We start from the raw sequence: 15,394 nt of genomic DNA, 5'->3' as shown, positions 1-15,394 counted from the left end.
GATTTTGTTTCATTTTACTTCCCCCTTTTGGTCAAGAAGATTTTCTGAATCTCACGATGCCGTGTCCAGGCTCATCCCTGGGAGTCATATCCCAGGTTGCCAGGGAGATTTATACCCTTGGGAGTCATGTCCCATGTAGAGTTGTGTGTATTTTTATGTATTTAAAAATACTACTATGAGTAGAGGTTTATAGGTTTTAGCAGACTTCCAAAGGGGCAACTGGTATGGCAAAAAGAAGGGCAAAAGCCCTTGATTCATTGTTAATTTTGGAAGGGTATAATAATAGTATTGTGCTAATGTTTTTACAATGTTCTTATCTGTTAGTAATTATAGGTGAAATCATAGGATGTCTGGGATTTGCTTTAAAATATTTTAACCTCCCCTTCTACCAAAAAGAAAAAAAATAGGGTCATAGATGAACCACAAAGACAGAATATTGATCATTTAAGTTAGGTGATAGGTAGGGTGTTCATTGTGCTAGTCTCTACTTTTATATATGTTTGAAAATTTCCATAACTAAAAACTTTAAGCTTTGTATCACTTTTTGCTTACAATACCAGTAATGTATTTGAATGCCTATTTTTGGTACATTCTTTTACACTAGGTAATATTGGAGAAGTATAGTATCTCAGTTTTATTTTTCATTTCTTTAATTGTCAAGACATTCAGGATCTTTTCAAATTCTTTTTCACCATTTGTATTTTCTCTTCTATAATTGCTTTTTGTCCTTTGCCAATGTTTAAATTTATTATCTTTTTTCATCTTTTGTATGAGCTTTAATTCTCTAATGGGTACTGTATTAGGGTTCTCTAGGGAAACAATCAATAAGCAATATCTATGAATATAAGATTTATAAAAGTGTCTCACACAACTGTGGGTGTGCACGAGTCCAAATTCCTTAGGGCAGGCAGCAAACCAGCAACTCCAGTGAAGATGTCCGTTGAACTCCTCAGGAAACGAACTGGCAACTTAATGAACGTGTTCGATGAACTCAGGAAACGAACTGCCAACTTTGACGAACTCCTCAGGAAATGCTTTGTCGGGCAGCCGAAGAAGTGAAGGTCCTCTGTCTTGCTTAAAAGTCTTCAACTGATTGACTGGATTAAATCCAGCCAACTACATTCTCTCATTGTGGAAGAGATGCCCTTCATTGATGTCATCAGTCACAGCTGCAGCCAATTGACTGATGATTTAATAAACCAGCCTGTGGTTTATTAACCAGCCACAACATCCTCACAGCAATGGTTAGGCCAGTGCTTGCTCGACCAGACAGCTGGTATCATCACCTGGCCAAGTTGACACATGAACCTAACCATCACAGGTACTAAGCACATATAACAGATATTTCCCCCAGTTTATTAGTACCTTAACTTTGTTGATTATGGTAGTAGGCACAATAATGCCCCTTCTCACCTACCCCCATCCCCAGCGTGTAGAGATCCTAATCCCAGAACCTGTGGAATTTGCTACTTTACATGATTAAAAGAATTTTGCAGATGTGATTAAGGCTATCAAGATAAGGAGATTATCCTGGATTTTCTGGGTGGTCCAAAATAATCACAAATATCTTTATAAGAAGGAGGCAGAAGCGTCAAAGTGAGAGAAGAGGTTTAGCAACAGAAGCGCAGGTTAGAGTGATGTGGCTGTAAGTCAAGGAATGTGAACAGCTTCTAGAAGCTTAAAAGGCGAAGAATGGATTCTCCCCTAGAGCCTTTAGAAGGAATGTAGCTCTGCTGTTACCTTGATTTTAGCCTATAAGATCCATTTTACACTTCTGAGCTCCAGAATGGTAAGATGATAAATTGTTTAAGTCACTAAGTTTGTTATACTTTTTTACAACAGCAGTAGGAAACTAATGTCCTTGGCTGTACAGAAGTTTTAAGTTTTTCATTTACAGTTTCTGGTAGTTGGAACCATGCTAAGAAAGTAGTTCCCTGCATCAAGAATATGAAAAAATTATTTATATATTTTATATTTTGTTTTGCCTTTTTTATTTTTAAGTCTTTAATCAGCCTAATTTGCTTTATAAACTTTTTATTTTGAGATAATTTTAGATCTACATGCAATTATAAGGAATAATCCTTAGAGATCCCTATGGTAGCATCTGGCCAAACGGTGGTACAATATCAGAACCAGTGTAGTGACATAGATTCAGTCAAGATATAGAACATTTCCATAAGGATCCCTCATGTTACTCATTTATAGCCACCCCCACTTCCCTCCCACCCCCATATTCTCCCTTAACCTTTGGCAACCAATAATCTGTTTTTCATTTCTGTAATTTTGAAAATGGTATATAAATGGAATCATTTGGTATATAACCGTTAGGAATTTTTTTTTTTTTTTCCACTCAGCATAATTCCCTGAATATTTATCCAGGTTCTTGGGTATATCAATAGCTTATTGCTGAGTAGTATTCCATGGTATGAATGTACCATGATTTGTTCAACCATTTGCCCATTGAAGGACAGCTGGACTGTTTCCACTTTTTTGGCTATTAACAAATAAAGCTGCTATAAACATTCATGTTAATATTTTTGTAAGAACATGAGGTTTCATTTCTCTGGGATAAATGCTCAGGAGTGTAGTTTCTGGATTATATGGTAGTTGTATGTTTATTTGTTTAAGAAGCTACCAAACTGTTTTCCAGTTGTACCATTTTATATTTGCATCGGCAATGTATGAGTGTTTTAGTTTCTCTGCTGTTTTAGTTTCTCTGCTCCTAAAACAAATACCATACAGATAGGTTGGCTTAAATGGAATTTATTGGCTCACAGTTTTAAGGCTGATCCAGGTGTCAGTAAGGCAATGTTTTCTCCCTGAAGACTGTGGCATTCCTTGGTCCTTGGCTTTTCTGTCACATGACAGTGCACATGGTGATGTTTTCTCCTTTCTCTCCTGCGTTCTATAAACTTCCAGCTCTGTCTGCTCCCCTTGGCTTCTCTCTGTCTGACTTTAACTCTGCTTATAAAGGACTACAGTAAAAGGACTATGGATTAAAGCACAACCTGATTCAGTTGGGCCATACTTTAACTGAAGTAAGACCTTGAAGAGATCTTATTTACACTATGTCCACATCAACCAGAATGTGGACCAGGACCACAAACATGTCCAAACTGGGGTACACAATTCAGTCCACCATAATGAGTGATCCAGTTCCACCGTATCCTTGTCAGCATTTGATATTGTCACTTATTTTTTTAGCCAGTCTATGGTGACATTCCATTGTGATTTTAATTTGCATTCCTTAATAGCTAATGATGTTGAACATTTTTTCATGTGCTCATTCATCATCTATATGCCTTCAACGAATGTCTCTTCATATCTTTTGCCTGTTTTTTTCTCTTTTCTTTTTTCTTCTCTTTTTGTTTCTATATTTAAATATCTTATTGAGGTAAAATATACATAATATCAGAGTCATTTTAACCATTTTTACATGTGCTATTCTGTGACTGTAAGTACACTGACATTGTGTAACCTTTGCCACTATCTCTAGAACACTTTTACATCATCCCAAATGGAAAATTTTACCCATTAAGCAATAACTCTCCATTCCCTCTTCCCTCCAGTCCCTGTTAACCACTGTTCTGCTCTCTATGTCTATGAATTTGTTTATTCTAAGTGTTTCATATAAGAGAAATTATACAATATTTGTCATTTTTGTCTGACTCAATATGTCTCCAAGCTTCATCCATATGTTATAGCATTTATCAGCACTTCATTTTTTTTTTTTTATGGTTCTGTAATACCCAATTGTATGTATTTACCACCTTTTGCTTATCCTTCTTTGGTTGATGGACACATTGGGTAACTTCTACCTTTTGGGTATTGTGAATAATGTTGTGAACATTGGTGTACAAATATCTGTCTGAGTCCCTGCTTTCACTTTGTTTGGGTATATCCCTAGAAGTAGAGTTGCTGGGTCATATGATAATTCTATGTTTAACTTTCTCAGGTTCTGCCAAACTGTTTTCCACAGTGGCTGCACCAATTTACATTCCCACCCACAATGTATGAGAATTTCTATTTCTCCGTAGCCTTACCAACACTTTTTGTTTTCCATTTTTACAATCTTACTATCTTAGTGTGGCTGTTAGGGTATCTCACAGTCTTGATTTGCATTTCCCTAATGACTAATGATGTTGAGCATCTTTTTAAGTGCTGTTGGTCATTTGTATATCTTCTTTGGAGAAATGTCTAGTCTCAAGTTCTTTGCCAGTTTTTTAATTGGGTTGAGGGAGTTTTTGTCTGTTTTCTAATTGTTTTCCTACTGGTGAGTTTTGCGAGTTCTTAATAAACATCCTAGATGTAGTCCTTTGTTGGTTGTATGATTTGCAAATATTTTCTCCCAGCCTGTAGCTTACTTTTTCATCGTCTTGTCTTTCATAGAGCAAAATCTCTTAAATTGATGAAGGCCAAGGTATCAAATTTTCCTTTTTTAGATCTTCCTTTTTATGTCAAGTGTAAGAACTCTTTGCCTACTGTATATCCCAAAGATTTTCTCGTATGTTTTTTCCTAAAAGTTTAATAGTGTTATCTTTTTTTTTTCCAACGTTTTATTTTGGAATAAATTCAAAGTTATAGGAACAGTTGCAAAAACCATACAAACCCCATACACAGAACTCCAGCATTCCCTGACCCCCCCCGATACCCCCCGATACCCCCCGATCCACAAACTTTATCATGTTGTCTCACTGCTATTTCTTCCCTCCCTCCCTCCCTCCCTCCGTCTCTCCCTATCTATCATCCATCATCTATTGCTCTGTCTTCTGAACATAAGAGAACTAGCTGCACACCTCCTTGAACAAACACTAGAATTCTCATATACAATTCCCATGAACAAGAGCATTCTTTTATGAAATACCATTAAGCGCAGCTAAGAAGTACAAGAGATTCAACAATGATACGAAGCTTACATTCTATATTTCCTTTTCCTTATGTCTCAACTATGTCCCTTTGAGCCTCCTGTCCTCCATCATCTGATCCTATCCAGGGTCATCCTTGGCATTCAATTGTTGTCTATTTAGACTGTTTTATTTTTTTTTCTCAACTGTGGAAACATATATACAGCCTAAATCTTCCCATTCTACCCCCTCTCTAGCATTCCATTAGTGGGATTAATCACATTTAGAATGTTGTAATGCTATCACCTTCCCACCCTCCATTGCTAGAAATTTCCCTTCACCTCAAACAGCAACCTTACACTTATTTCTTAACTCCCCATTGCCCCTTCCCCCATTTCTCTTTGATACCAGCTTAACTTATATAGTACACATAGACTCTGTTCCTATACTCCTCCATTCCCTCACCTTTATATAGTTCTTGTCAAAAATTACATATTTTACATTGAGTTCAAAACCACTGATTTGTCCTTAGAGTTTGTGTATTTTATATCATGTAGGAAGTAAATAGTGGAGTTATAATTCAAAAAATTATTAACTTCTATTTGTCTTCCATTGTGGTTAGAGTATGTGCTTTGAATATATTCAATTTTCTTTTTTCTTCTTTAATTTTTTGAGGCTTGTTTTATGTCCCAGCCTATGGTCCCTTCTGGAGAAAGATCTGTGATCCCTCCAGAAAAATGAGTGACCTGGTGATTTGGGATGTAAGGTTCTATATATGTCTGTTAAAATTCACTATATCTCTTTCTACTTTCTTTGTTTCTCTGTCAGTAGGGCTCTCTTTAGTATCTGGAGTAGGGCAGGTCTTTTATTGGCAAACTCTCAGCATTTGTCTGTCTGTGAAAAATTTAAGCTCTCCCTCAAATTTGAAGGAGAGTTTTGCTGGATAAAGTATTCTTGGTTGGAAATTTTTCTCTCAGGATTTTAAATATGTCATGCCACTGCCTTCTCGCCTCCATGGTGGCCGCTGAGTAGTCACAACTTAGTCTTATGTTGTTTCCTTTGTATGTGGTGAATTGCTTTTCTCTTGCTGCTCTCAGAACTTGCTGCTTCTCTTCAGTATTTGAGAGTCTGATCAGAATATGTCTCGGAGTGGGTTTATTTGGATTTATTCTATTTGGAGTTTGCTGGGCATTTATGCTTTGTGTATTTATATTGTGTAGAAGGTTTGGGAAGTTTTCCCCAACAATTTCTTTGAATACTCTTTCTAGACCTTTACCCTTCTCTTCTCCTTCTGGGACACCAATGAGTCTTAAGTTTGGACGTTTTATTTTATCTGTCATATCCCTGAGATCCATTTCGATTTTTTCGATTTTTTTCTCCATTCTTTCTTTTGTTCTTTCATTTTCTGTTCTGTGGACTTCTAGGACTTTGAGTCTTTGTTCAGCTTCCTCTAATCTTGTATTGTGAATATCCAGAATCTTTTTAATTTGGCCAACAGTTTCTTTTATTTCCATAAGGTCTTCTATTTTTTTATTTACTCTTGCAATGTCTCCTTTATGCCCTTCTAAGGTCTTCTTTATGTCTCTTATATCCTGGGCCATGGTCTTCTTGATGTCCTTTAAATCCTTTGCCACGTTTTCGTTCCTTGATTGTAGTTCTTTGATTAATTGAGCCAAAAACTGGGTGTCTTCAGATATTTTGATATGGATGTTTGGACTTGGGTTCTCCATATCGACTGGTTTTATCATATGCATTGAGATTTTCTGTTGTTTTTGGCCTCTTGGCATTTGCTTTGCTTGATAGGGTTCTTTCGAGTTGTTAAAAAAAAAATGCCAGTCTAATTTTTCAGAAACACAGGTTGGTGGCGTACACTTTCTCTAGCTAACCAGCAGGTGGTGTCCGTGAGTCACCTGTACGCCTCAAGTCAGCTCTCCCCAACCTTGTTCCCGCGGTGTGTGGGGAAATGATTCTTGTGGGGATTCAGTTAGTGAACTCAGTTTGGGTGTGTTGTTAGAGCCGTCCGCCCTGAATGTGGGGCGTGTGTCCGGGTGGCCAGGGAGGCAGGGCAGTTTTAATATTCAATCCCCCCAGGTGTTCCTGGAGATTCAAGGCCATCACCAGAGTCTTAAGCCTTCATTTTGGATCCGTCCCAGACCCTCTCTCTCGCTGACCCACAAACCACCAGACTTGGTGCAGCGTCCCTGGGTTTTCCGAGCGGGCCCTCTTTCTCAGCTGTGATCTTCCAGGACCTCTGCTGAGGGAGGGCTGTGCTATGTTACAACTGTGCACTGTCCCTCAAGGGAAGCCCCGGGCCGCCCTGCCATGCCGGGGCGCTCTCAGCCCGACTCAAAAATGGTTGAATGGGGCGTCTCCACAAACCCTTCTCTTCGCACAGTTCCTCCTTCCCAGCTCTGGGACAACTGGCAGGGCTCTGGGCTGTGGGCACAGCTCCGGGCAGGAGTTTATCCAGCCCTCCGGGGATCTAGCTACAAGCCGCTGGGCTTCTCCCTCCCTCTGGCTCTCCCCTGCTCTCCCCTGGTCCCGAGGGTGTCTGCCACGAGCTATCCCCCATGGCCGACACCGAGAGGCTGGCTCAGCTTGCTCCTGTCATGTTTCGCTGCGCGGTTTCCACCATTGACAACTGTGGCCGCTCCTGGGTTTTTCCCTTTTTTTTTTTTAAAGAACCAGTTTGTCTCCAGCCGCCAGCCGCCGGCTTCCCCACACCACAGCATGGCTGCGGGTCTTCCAGCCAGCTTACTCACTCGTTTCGGAACGCAGACTCCTGGTTACACCAAGTATACAGCCCCTGTGGTGCTAGGAGGCCTCATCCAACTGGCGCATCGCTGAAACTGGTACTCTGGGTCTCCTTCTGGTTTTTTCTAGTATTTTTCATGGAGATTTTTTTTTTGTGCTGTCTCACCTAGCTGCCATCTTAGGTTCTCTCTAGTGTTACCTTTTACATTTAAGTTCATGATTGATTTTGAGTTAGCGTTTGTATAAGGTGTGACATTAGGTTGAGGTTTATTTTTTTGCCTATGGATATGTAATCACTCCAGCACTATTTGTTGAAAAGGCTATATTTCCTCCATTGAATTACTTTTGCACCTTTGTCAAAACTCAGCTGGATTGTGGATCAGAAAATTAAAAAATCTGTTATACATCAAATGAGTCCATTAAGAAGAATATAGAGAAAATAGAAGAGAGAAGTTATAAAAGGATACAGTTTGAGGATTTTCCAGACTTAATGAAAGAAGTGGGTCATCAGAATGAAGAATAACAACAGATCCTCAACAAGATCCATTTTAAAAAAATTCATGCATGGAAAGTATGTGCTGATAAAACTGCTGAACAGCAAATACAAGGGAAAATATTTTTAAAAGCTAGAAAGAAAAGAAAGGTTATCTACAGAGGAAAGATAATTAGAGTGACAAAAGATGACTCAACAGGAGACTCTAGAGAATAAGGAGTATCTAATAAGTGCTGAGAAAATAACCATCAAAATCAAATTCTGTATTCTGCTGAATTATATAAAAAAAAATTTTTTTACATTAAAAAAAGATTCAGTTGGGCATTTTTGTGTGGATCTGTTTCTGGGTTTCCTGTTATTTTCCTTTGATTAATATGTCTGTCCCTTTGCTAATACCATAGTCTTGATTACTATAGCTACATCAGTTTGAAATTTAGAAGGATGAGTCCTCCAACTTTATTCTTCTTTTAAAAATTGCTTTAGGTATTCAGTTCCTTTGCCTTTCCATATATATGTTAGAATGGGGTTTTGATAAGAATTGCATTACACCTGTAACTTTTCTATGTTGAGTTCTCCAATTCATGTACATTTTTATTTAGATCTTTGATTTCTTTCATTGGTGTTTTGTCATTTTCAGCATACAAGTCCTCTTCATGTATTTTTTTTAGCTATTGTATATTGTATTGTATTTTGATTCTGGTATTCACATATTCTTTGCTGGTATATAGAAATACAATTGGTTTTGCATGTTGATCATCTTGTATCCTTTGGTCTTGCTGAATTCACTTAGTACTAGAAACTTTTCTGTAGATTCCTTGGGCCTTTCTAAATAGACAGTCATTTTCAAATAGAGGCAGTTCTATTTCTTCTTTTCTGATCTGTATACACATTATTGCCTTTTCTTGGCTTACTGCACTAGCTAGAACATCCAGCACTATTGTGTCACTGTCAGTACATGTTAGGTAGAATTCTCAGTGAATCCATCTCAGCCTGGATATTTCTTTTTTGGTGGAGTTTTTAAATTATAAATTAAATTTCCTGAATAGTGAGAGGGATATTCTCATGTTCTGTTTCATATTAGATGAGTTGTGTTTTTTTGAATAATTGGTCCGTTTCTTCTAAAGCTGTCAAATTTATGTGTGTACAGTTGTTCATAGGGTTCCCTTATCCTTTTGATATCTTCAGGTTCTGTAATAATAACTCCTATTTCATTCCTAATATTGTTAATTTGTGTCTTCTCTCTTTTTCTTGCTAGAGGTATGTCAATTTTATTGATCTTTTCAAAGAACTAGCTGTTTGTTTCATTGATTTTTCTCTTTTTTTGTTTCCAGTTTCATTGATTTCTGCTGTTTACTGTTTCCTTCTGTTTGCTTTGGGTTTATTTTGCCATTCTTTTTTTAGGTTCTTGAGTTGGTCACTTAGATTACTGATTTGAGACTTTTCTCATGCATTTTGCTATGTTGTGTTTTCGTTTTTATTCATGTAGTTTTTTATTTCCCTAGAAATGTTGTCTTTGACTCATGGATCATTTAAACAATGTTGTTAATTTCCAAACATTTGGGGATTTTCCTGTTATCTTTCAGTTATTGATTTCTAGTTTTGTTTCCATTGTGGTCAGAGAAGACACTGTATGATTTCAATTATTTTACATTTGCTGAAGTTTGATTTGTGACCCAGGAAACGGTCTATCTTGGTATTTATTCTGTGGGCATTTGAAAAGCATGTATATTTTTATGTTGGGTGGAATATTCTATAAATGTCAGTTAGATCCTATTGGTTGTTTTTTTTTAATGCGATATTACTGAGATATATTCACGCACCATATAATCCATCCAAAGTATACAATCAGTGGCTCACAGTATCATCACATAGTTGTGCATTCATTGCCACAGTCAATTTTAGAACATTTTCATTACTCCAAAATAAAGAAAAAACTAAGAACACCCAGAACATCCTGTACCTCTTATCCCCCTCTATTATTTATATATATTTTTTGTATTTATTTTATTACTTATCTGCCAATACATTGTAAAAACAGTGTCAGTCACAAGGTTTTCACAATCACATGGTCGTATGGTAAAAGCTATATAGTTATACAATCATGATCAAGAATCAAGTCTACTGGATTCCAGTTCAACAGATTCAGGTATTTCCTCCTAGTTACTGGAAACTAAAAAGGGATACCTATATAATGCATAAGCGTAACCTCCAGAATGACCTCTTATCTCTATTTGAGATATCTTAGCCACTGAAAGTTTTATTTTGTTTCATTTTCTTCCCCCTTTTGGTCCAAGAAGGTTTTCTCAATCCCATGATGCCAGGGCCAGGCTCATCCCTGAGTGTCATGTCCCACATTGCCAGGGAGACTTATACGCCTGGGAATCATGTCCCACATAGTGGGGAAGGTAGTGAATTTATTTGCCGAGTTTTGCTTAGAGAGACCACATCTGAGCAATAAAAGAGGTTCTCTGGGGGTGACTGTTAGGCATAATTATCTGCTTGGTGTTGACGATGTTGAGTTCTTTTATATCGTTGCTGATTTACAGTCTGGCCAGTACAGTGAAAATCCTGTTTCCCTAAGTTGACCTTTTCTTATACCACCTGGCAAAGATGTTGGGTAGAAGTCTAGGGTTTCCAATTGACCTTTGTAGAAATTGATGGGGCCATACTTTTTTTTGTGGAGGTTGGCTAGATTAGACAAAAACTGCTCTAAGCTTTTGTCTAAAAGTTTATTGTTTTGCTTGGCTGCCACATTTTGATCCTTTGACTGGCGATCACAGGCTTTTGTTGTTGCTAGTTGCATCTGTGCCTGTTGGTATTTCTAGGCTGCTGAAGTGCAGCTCCATGTCCAGGGTATATGAAGCAAAAATAAAACCCCGGGAATTTACGACCATGTTCTTTCTTGGGGACTGAGGTCTGTAGCCTATCTGCCTTTTTCACTTCACCTTTCAGAGTTATTTGATGTCTGTTTTATATATAATGTCCAGGCTTTTTAGTTGTATTTAGCTGGAGAAATAGGGAAAAAGTATATCTACTCCATCATCCCGGAAGGGAAAATCCTTGGTCTAATAACATACTTTTGTATATTGTGTGACCTAGGACACCATTTTTTTCCTAAAAAAATTGCCATTTGTCTTGGTATCAGTTATTGATTTACTTATTCTTTCTCATCATTTAAAAGGCCACCCCTGTCATCTGGGAAATTCTTACATATTTGTATGTTTATACACACAGAGTAATTTACTTAACTGACTTGCCTTTTCTAATTAACCCCCTGGTATTCCTTTACTATGGCTGCCATAACAAATTACCACAAACTGGTGGCTTAAAACTGTAAAAATTTTATTTTCTCACAGTTCTGGAGGGTAGAAATCAAGGTGTCACCAGGGCCATGCTTCCTCTGAAGGCTCTAAGGAAGAATCATTTCTTGCCTCTTCATAGTTTCTGATGGTTGCCAGGATTCTTGGCATTTCTTGGCTTGTAGCTACATCACAACAGTCTCTGCCTCTATTGTCACATGGGTTTCCTTCTGTGTCTTTGTCTTCTGTCTATATTTCCCATTTCCCTCTTCTTATAATGACACCAATCATTGGATTTAGGGTTCACTGTAATCCACTATGATCTCTTAATTTGATTATATCTGCAAAGACTCTATTTCCAAATAAGCTCATATTTACAGGTTCGGGTAGGCATGAATTTTGTGGGAACGCTATTCAACCCAGTACACCCCTCCATTACTATTACATAGTATTCACCCTGATCCCTTAACACATTTCTGCTCCCCCCAATTGAGCTGGATCTGCTTACCAAAAGTCAGTTGTATTGCATTTCTAAGCCTGTTTCTTCCAAGTGTGTGTATTATAATTTTATGTATTACATAATGAAAGTGTGCTAAAAGAGAGTTGTTTTTTTTGAAAACTAAGTTGATTGCTTTGGAAAGCTTCATCAAAGGAAGTCACTTTAAAAAATTACTCACTTTGTATTAGGTGTGAGTGAGTCCACTGTAAAAGGTTAGGGGAGGTGTGAATCCGATACCACAAAAATACATTCTGTATTCAGGTCATAACACCAGTGCTTTGGGGTACTACTTCTACTTTCAGAAGGTTGTTTCAGTTTGCTAAATCTGCCAGAATGCAATATACCAGAAATGGGTTGGCTTTTTCAATGGGGATTTATTAGGTTACAAATTTACAGTTCTCAAGCCATGAAAATGTCGAAATTAAAGCATCAAGAGGTAGATGCCTTCTCTGAGGAAAGGCTGATGGCATCCGGGGTTCCTCTGTCACATGGAAAGGCACATCGCAACATCTTCTGGTCCTTCTCCTAGCTTCTGGGTTCAAAATGGCTTTCTCCAAAATGTCTCTCTTAACTTCTCTGAGTTCTCTCCAAAATGTCCTCTCACAGAGGACTCCTGCCAAGGGGATTAAGACCCACCCTGAATGGCCCAGGTCACATCTCCATGGAAACAACCTAATCAAGAAGTCCCACCCACAATAGTTCTACCCCAACAAGATTGTATTAAAAGAACATTGGCTTTTCTGAGGTACACAAAAGATTCAAACCAGCACAAAGGTCTAAACTAGAATTAAAAGATGGTATATTAGAGATGAGGACTTCTGCAACATTTGTATGTAAGTGTATCTGTTTCAGATCTCAGTCTATATTCCATTGATCTGTTTGTTTCTGTGCCAGTATCATATTGTTTTAATTGCCTTTGCATTTTAGTATATTTTGATATTGGCCTACATTTGGAACCCAGCTGAAAATAACAAAACCCAGGTAAAATTGTCTTCTACAATAGAGAGATTTTTTGGTCCAAGGAACTGGAAGTTCAAAGGGTAGGCTTCAGTGCTTGTTTTAGCAGCTCTGGCTCTGTTTCCTGGCAGTTACTTGTTTGTCAGCTTTATTCTCCATCTGGTGACAAGATAGCTGCAGTACTTCCAGACCTCACATCTGTCCATGACAAAATCCAGAGACACTTGTTGACTGTGTTTCTGAAGAACCAGGAAGCTTTTCCTAGAAGTTCTAAACATACTTGACCCTGCATTCCATTGGTCTTAATTGGGTTAATGTGAACAGAACAGGCAAGGGGAGAGAGATGGTTATGATTGGCTTCTGAACCACGCCTGTACATTCGTTAGTCATGAAGCTTTTAAAAATACTCATGCTTAGGCGACACTTCAGACTGATTAGAGAAGTGAGGGCCCTGACTCCTGTATTTTCTTTAGGAGCTCTATAAGTAATTCTAATATACTGTCAGGGCTTTGATTAATCCAGACGTACCTTTGAAGGTAGGGTCAGTCTCTTAAGTAGCAGGGCTAAAATAATAATAGAATGGTGGCAATTGGAAAGGTAATTGGGATACTGTTAGGAAAAGAGAAAATGCTGGATAAGCAACTTACAATGTCATTATACCAACTCTCATTATTTCCAAAATATTCTTTACATGTTTATTTTAAAATCAGTTTGTCAAGTTGCAAAAGAAATTCCATTGGGCCTGCAATTAAATTGCATTAAATTTTATATTAATTGTGTGCGGGGGGGTATGGGGGTGTTGTGTACGTAGGGGAGGAAGCAGAGTCAATGCTCAGGTATCCCTGAAAAAATATCTCTGCTTCTAGCTTTTCAGTTTCTCAGAAAACCTATTGCTCATTGTTATAATTTTTCACATCAGATATCAGTAATTATTTAGGCTTGATTATAACTTTTTATTTTCAAGTAATTTCAAACACAGAAAAATTGCAGGAATACAAATATTTTTTCCTGATTTTTCTCTGCTCATCATTGTTTCTTGATTACCACATCATACATTTTAGCTTCTTTAGTTGTTTTGCTGCTGTACATACTTGGATCATTTTTTTTTTTTCAGGAGGGGTAAACAATGTGTAGTAGATTAAGACGACTTTCCCTGGGAACATTGAACAGTTAGCTTCATAGTAGAAAGAAGAGACTGCTAGTCGATATCTGAAGCAGAAAACTGAATTTATTTGCTTGCTAAACCAGGGATAGCTGTTTATGTAAAACACAATCTCTGAGTAAAGCAAAGAGTGCTAATTAGCAAGTTAGCCTTGTAATTTTCCTTTCTTTGTTCTAAATGAGTTTGTATAAATTGGAATTACCCTTTCTTTAAATTTTAATAGAGTTTGCCTTGAAAACACTATTTGGTGTTTTCATTATGGGAAGATTTCTTAATAACTTTCAATTTTATTACTATTGTTATTTTTATTTTTATATAAATTTGGACATTTCACCTATTTTCAGATTTGTTGGTAAAGTTGTTTATAATATTACATATCTTTTGCATGCAGCATCTAATTGTTATTCTCTTTTCAGTTCTAGTATTTGGGTGTGTTTTTACTGTTTTTCCTTGATCAGTCTTGCCAGAAATAAGTCAATTTTAAAAGTTTTAATAAAGAACGACCTTTTTGTTTTGTTGAATCTTTCTGATATATCTTTGTTTTCTGTTTCATTAAATTCTGTTTTTATTTTTTGATATCTTTGTTTTCTGTTTCATTAAATTCCGTTTTTATCTTTATTATTTCCTTCCTTCCATTCTTCCTTGTTTTCTTGTAACTTCTTAAGATAAGTGCTCATTTCATTAATTTATTTTAGCTCTTCTAATTTTTCAGTGTAACCATTTCATTCAAAAAATTTCCATTTATGTATTCATTTTGCTACCTTCCCCAAGGTTAGATTAAAATCATTTTTATCATTCAGTTCTAAGTATTCTTAAAATTCTATTATGATTTTTTCTTTGACTTAAGAGATTTTAGAAGTGTTCTTCTTTTAGTTGTTGTCTGAATATATGGTTACTGGATACCAATTACATGAAAGTTGTTGAGACTTTATGACCGGGCATTTGATTGATACTTACATATGTTCCATTTGTATTCTCTAATTGTTGTAAGTAAAGTTCTTTATGTGTCTATTAGATCAAATATATTGGTTGTGGTGTCAGTTATTCTCTGTCTTCAACAATTTTTTTTGTCTCCTTGTAATTTTTATTATTGTGCTACATTAAAAATTGTCTTCTCTGACATTGGATTTGTCCATTTCTCTTTATGGCTCTATTAATGTTTATTTTGAAGCTGTGTTATTGGGTACATTTAAGTTTAGATTACCGAATAGAACCTTTTATCATTGTGTGGTGAATTTATCGCCAGTAGTGGTTTTTGTCCTAAAGTGCTTTTGTGTGATATTACTACAGCTATACCACCTTTCTTTTTGTTAATATTTGCCTGGCATATTTTTTCCCCCATACTTTGACTTTCAACCTTTCAATGTTCTTAGGTTTTTAGGTGTC

At 36.9% G+C, this 15,394-nt stretch overlaps 1 protein-coding gene across 3 annotated transcripts in view; it reads left to right on the top strand.

The window, feature by feature from the left end:
* The window catches only part of NCK1 (NCK adaptor protein 1), a 104,760-nt gene that overhangs the window by 70,708 nt on the left and 18,658 nt on the right, over positions 1–15,394 (top strand). The gene's annotated exons all lie outside the window — the stretch shown is intronic.

Source organism: Choloepus didactylus, chromosome 1 (genome assembly GCF_015220235.1).
Source record: "Choloepus didactylus isolate mChoDid1 chromosome 1, mChoDid1.pri, whole genome shotgun sequence".
In the NCBI taxonomy this organism is placed as follows: domain Eukaryota; kingdom Metazoa; phylum Chordata; class Mammalia; order Pilosa; family Megalonychidae; genus Choloepus; species Choloepus didactylus.
Note: the sequence above shows the minus strand (reverse complement) of the source record. Positions and strands in the feature narration are given on the sequence as shown.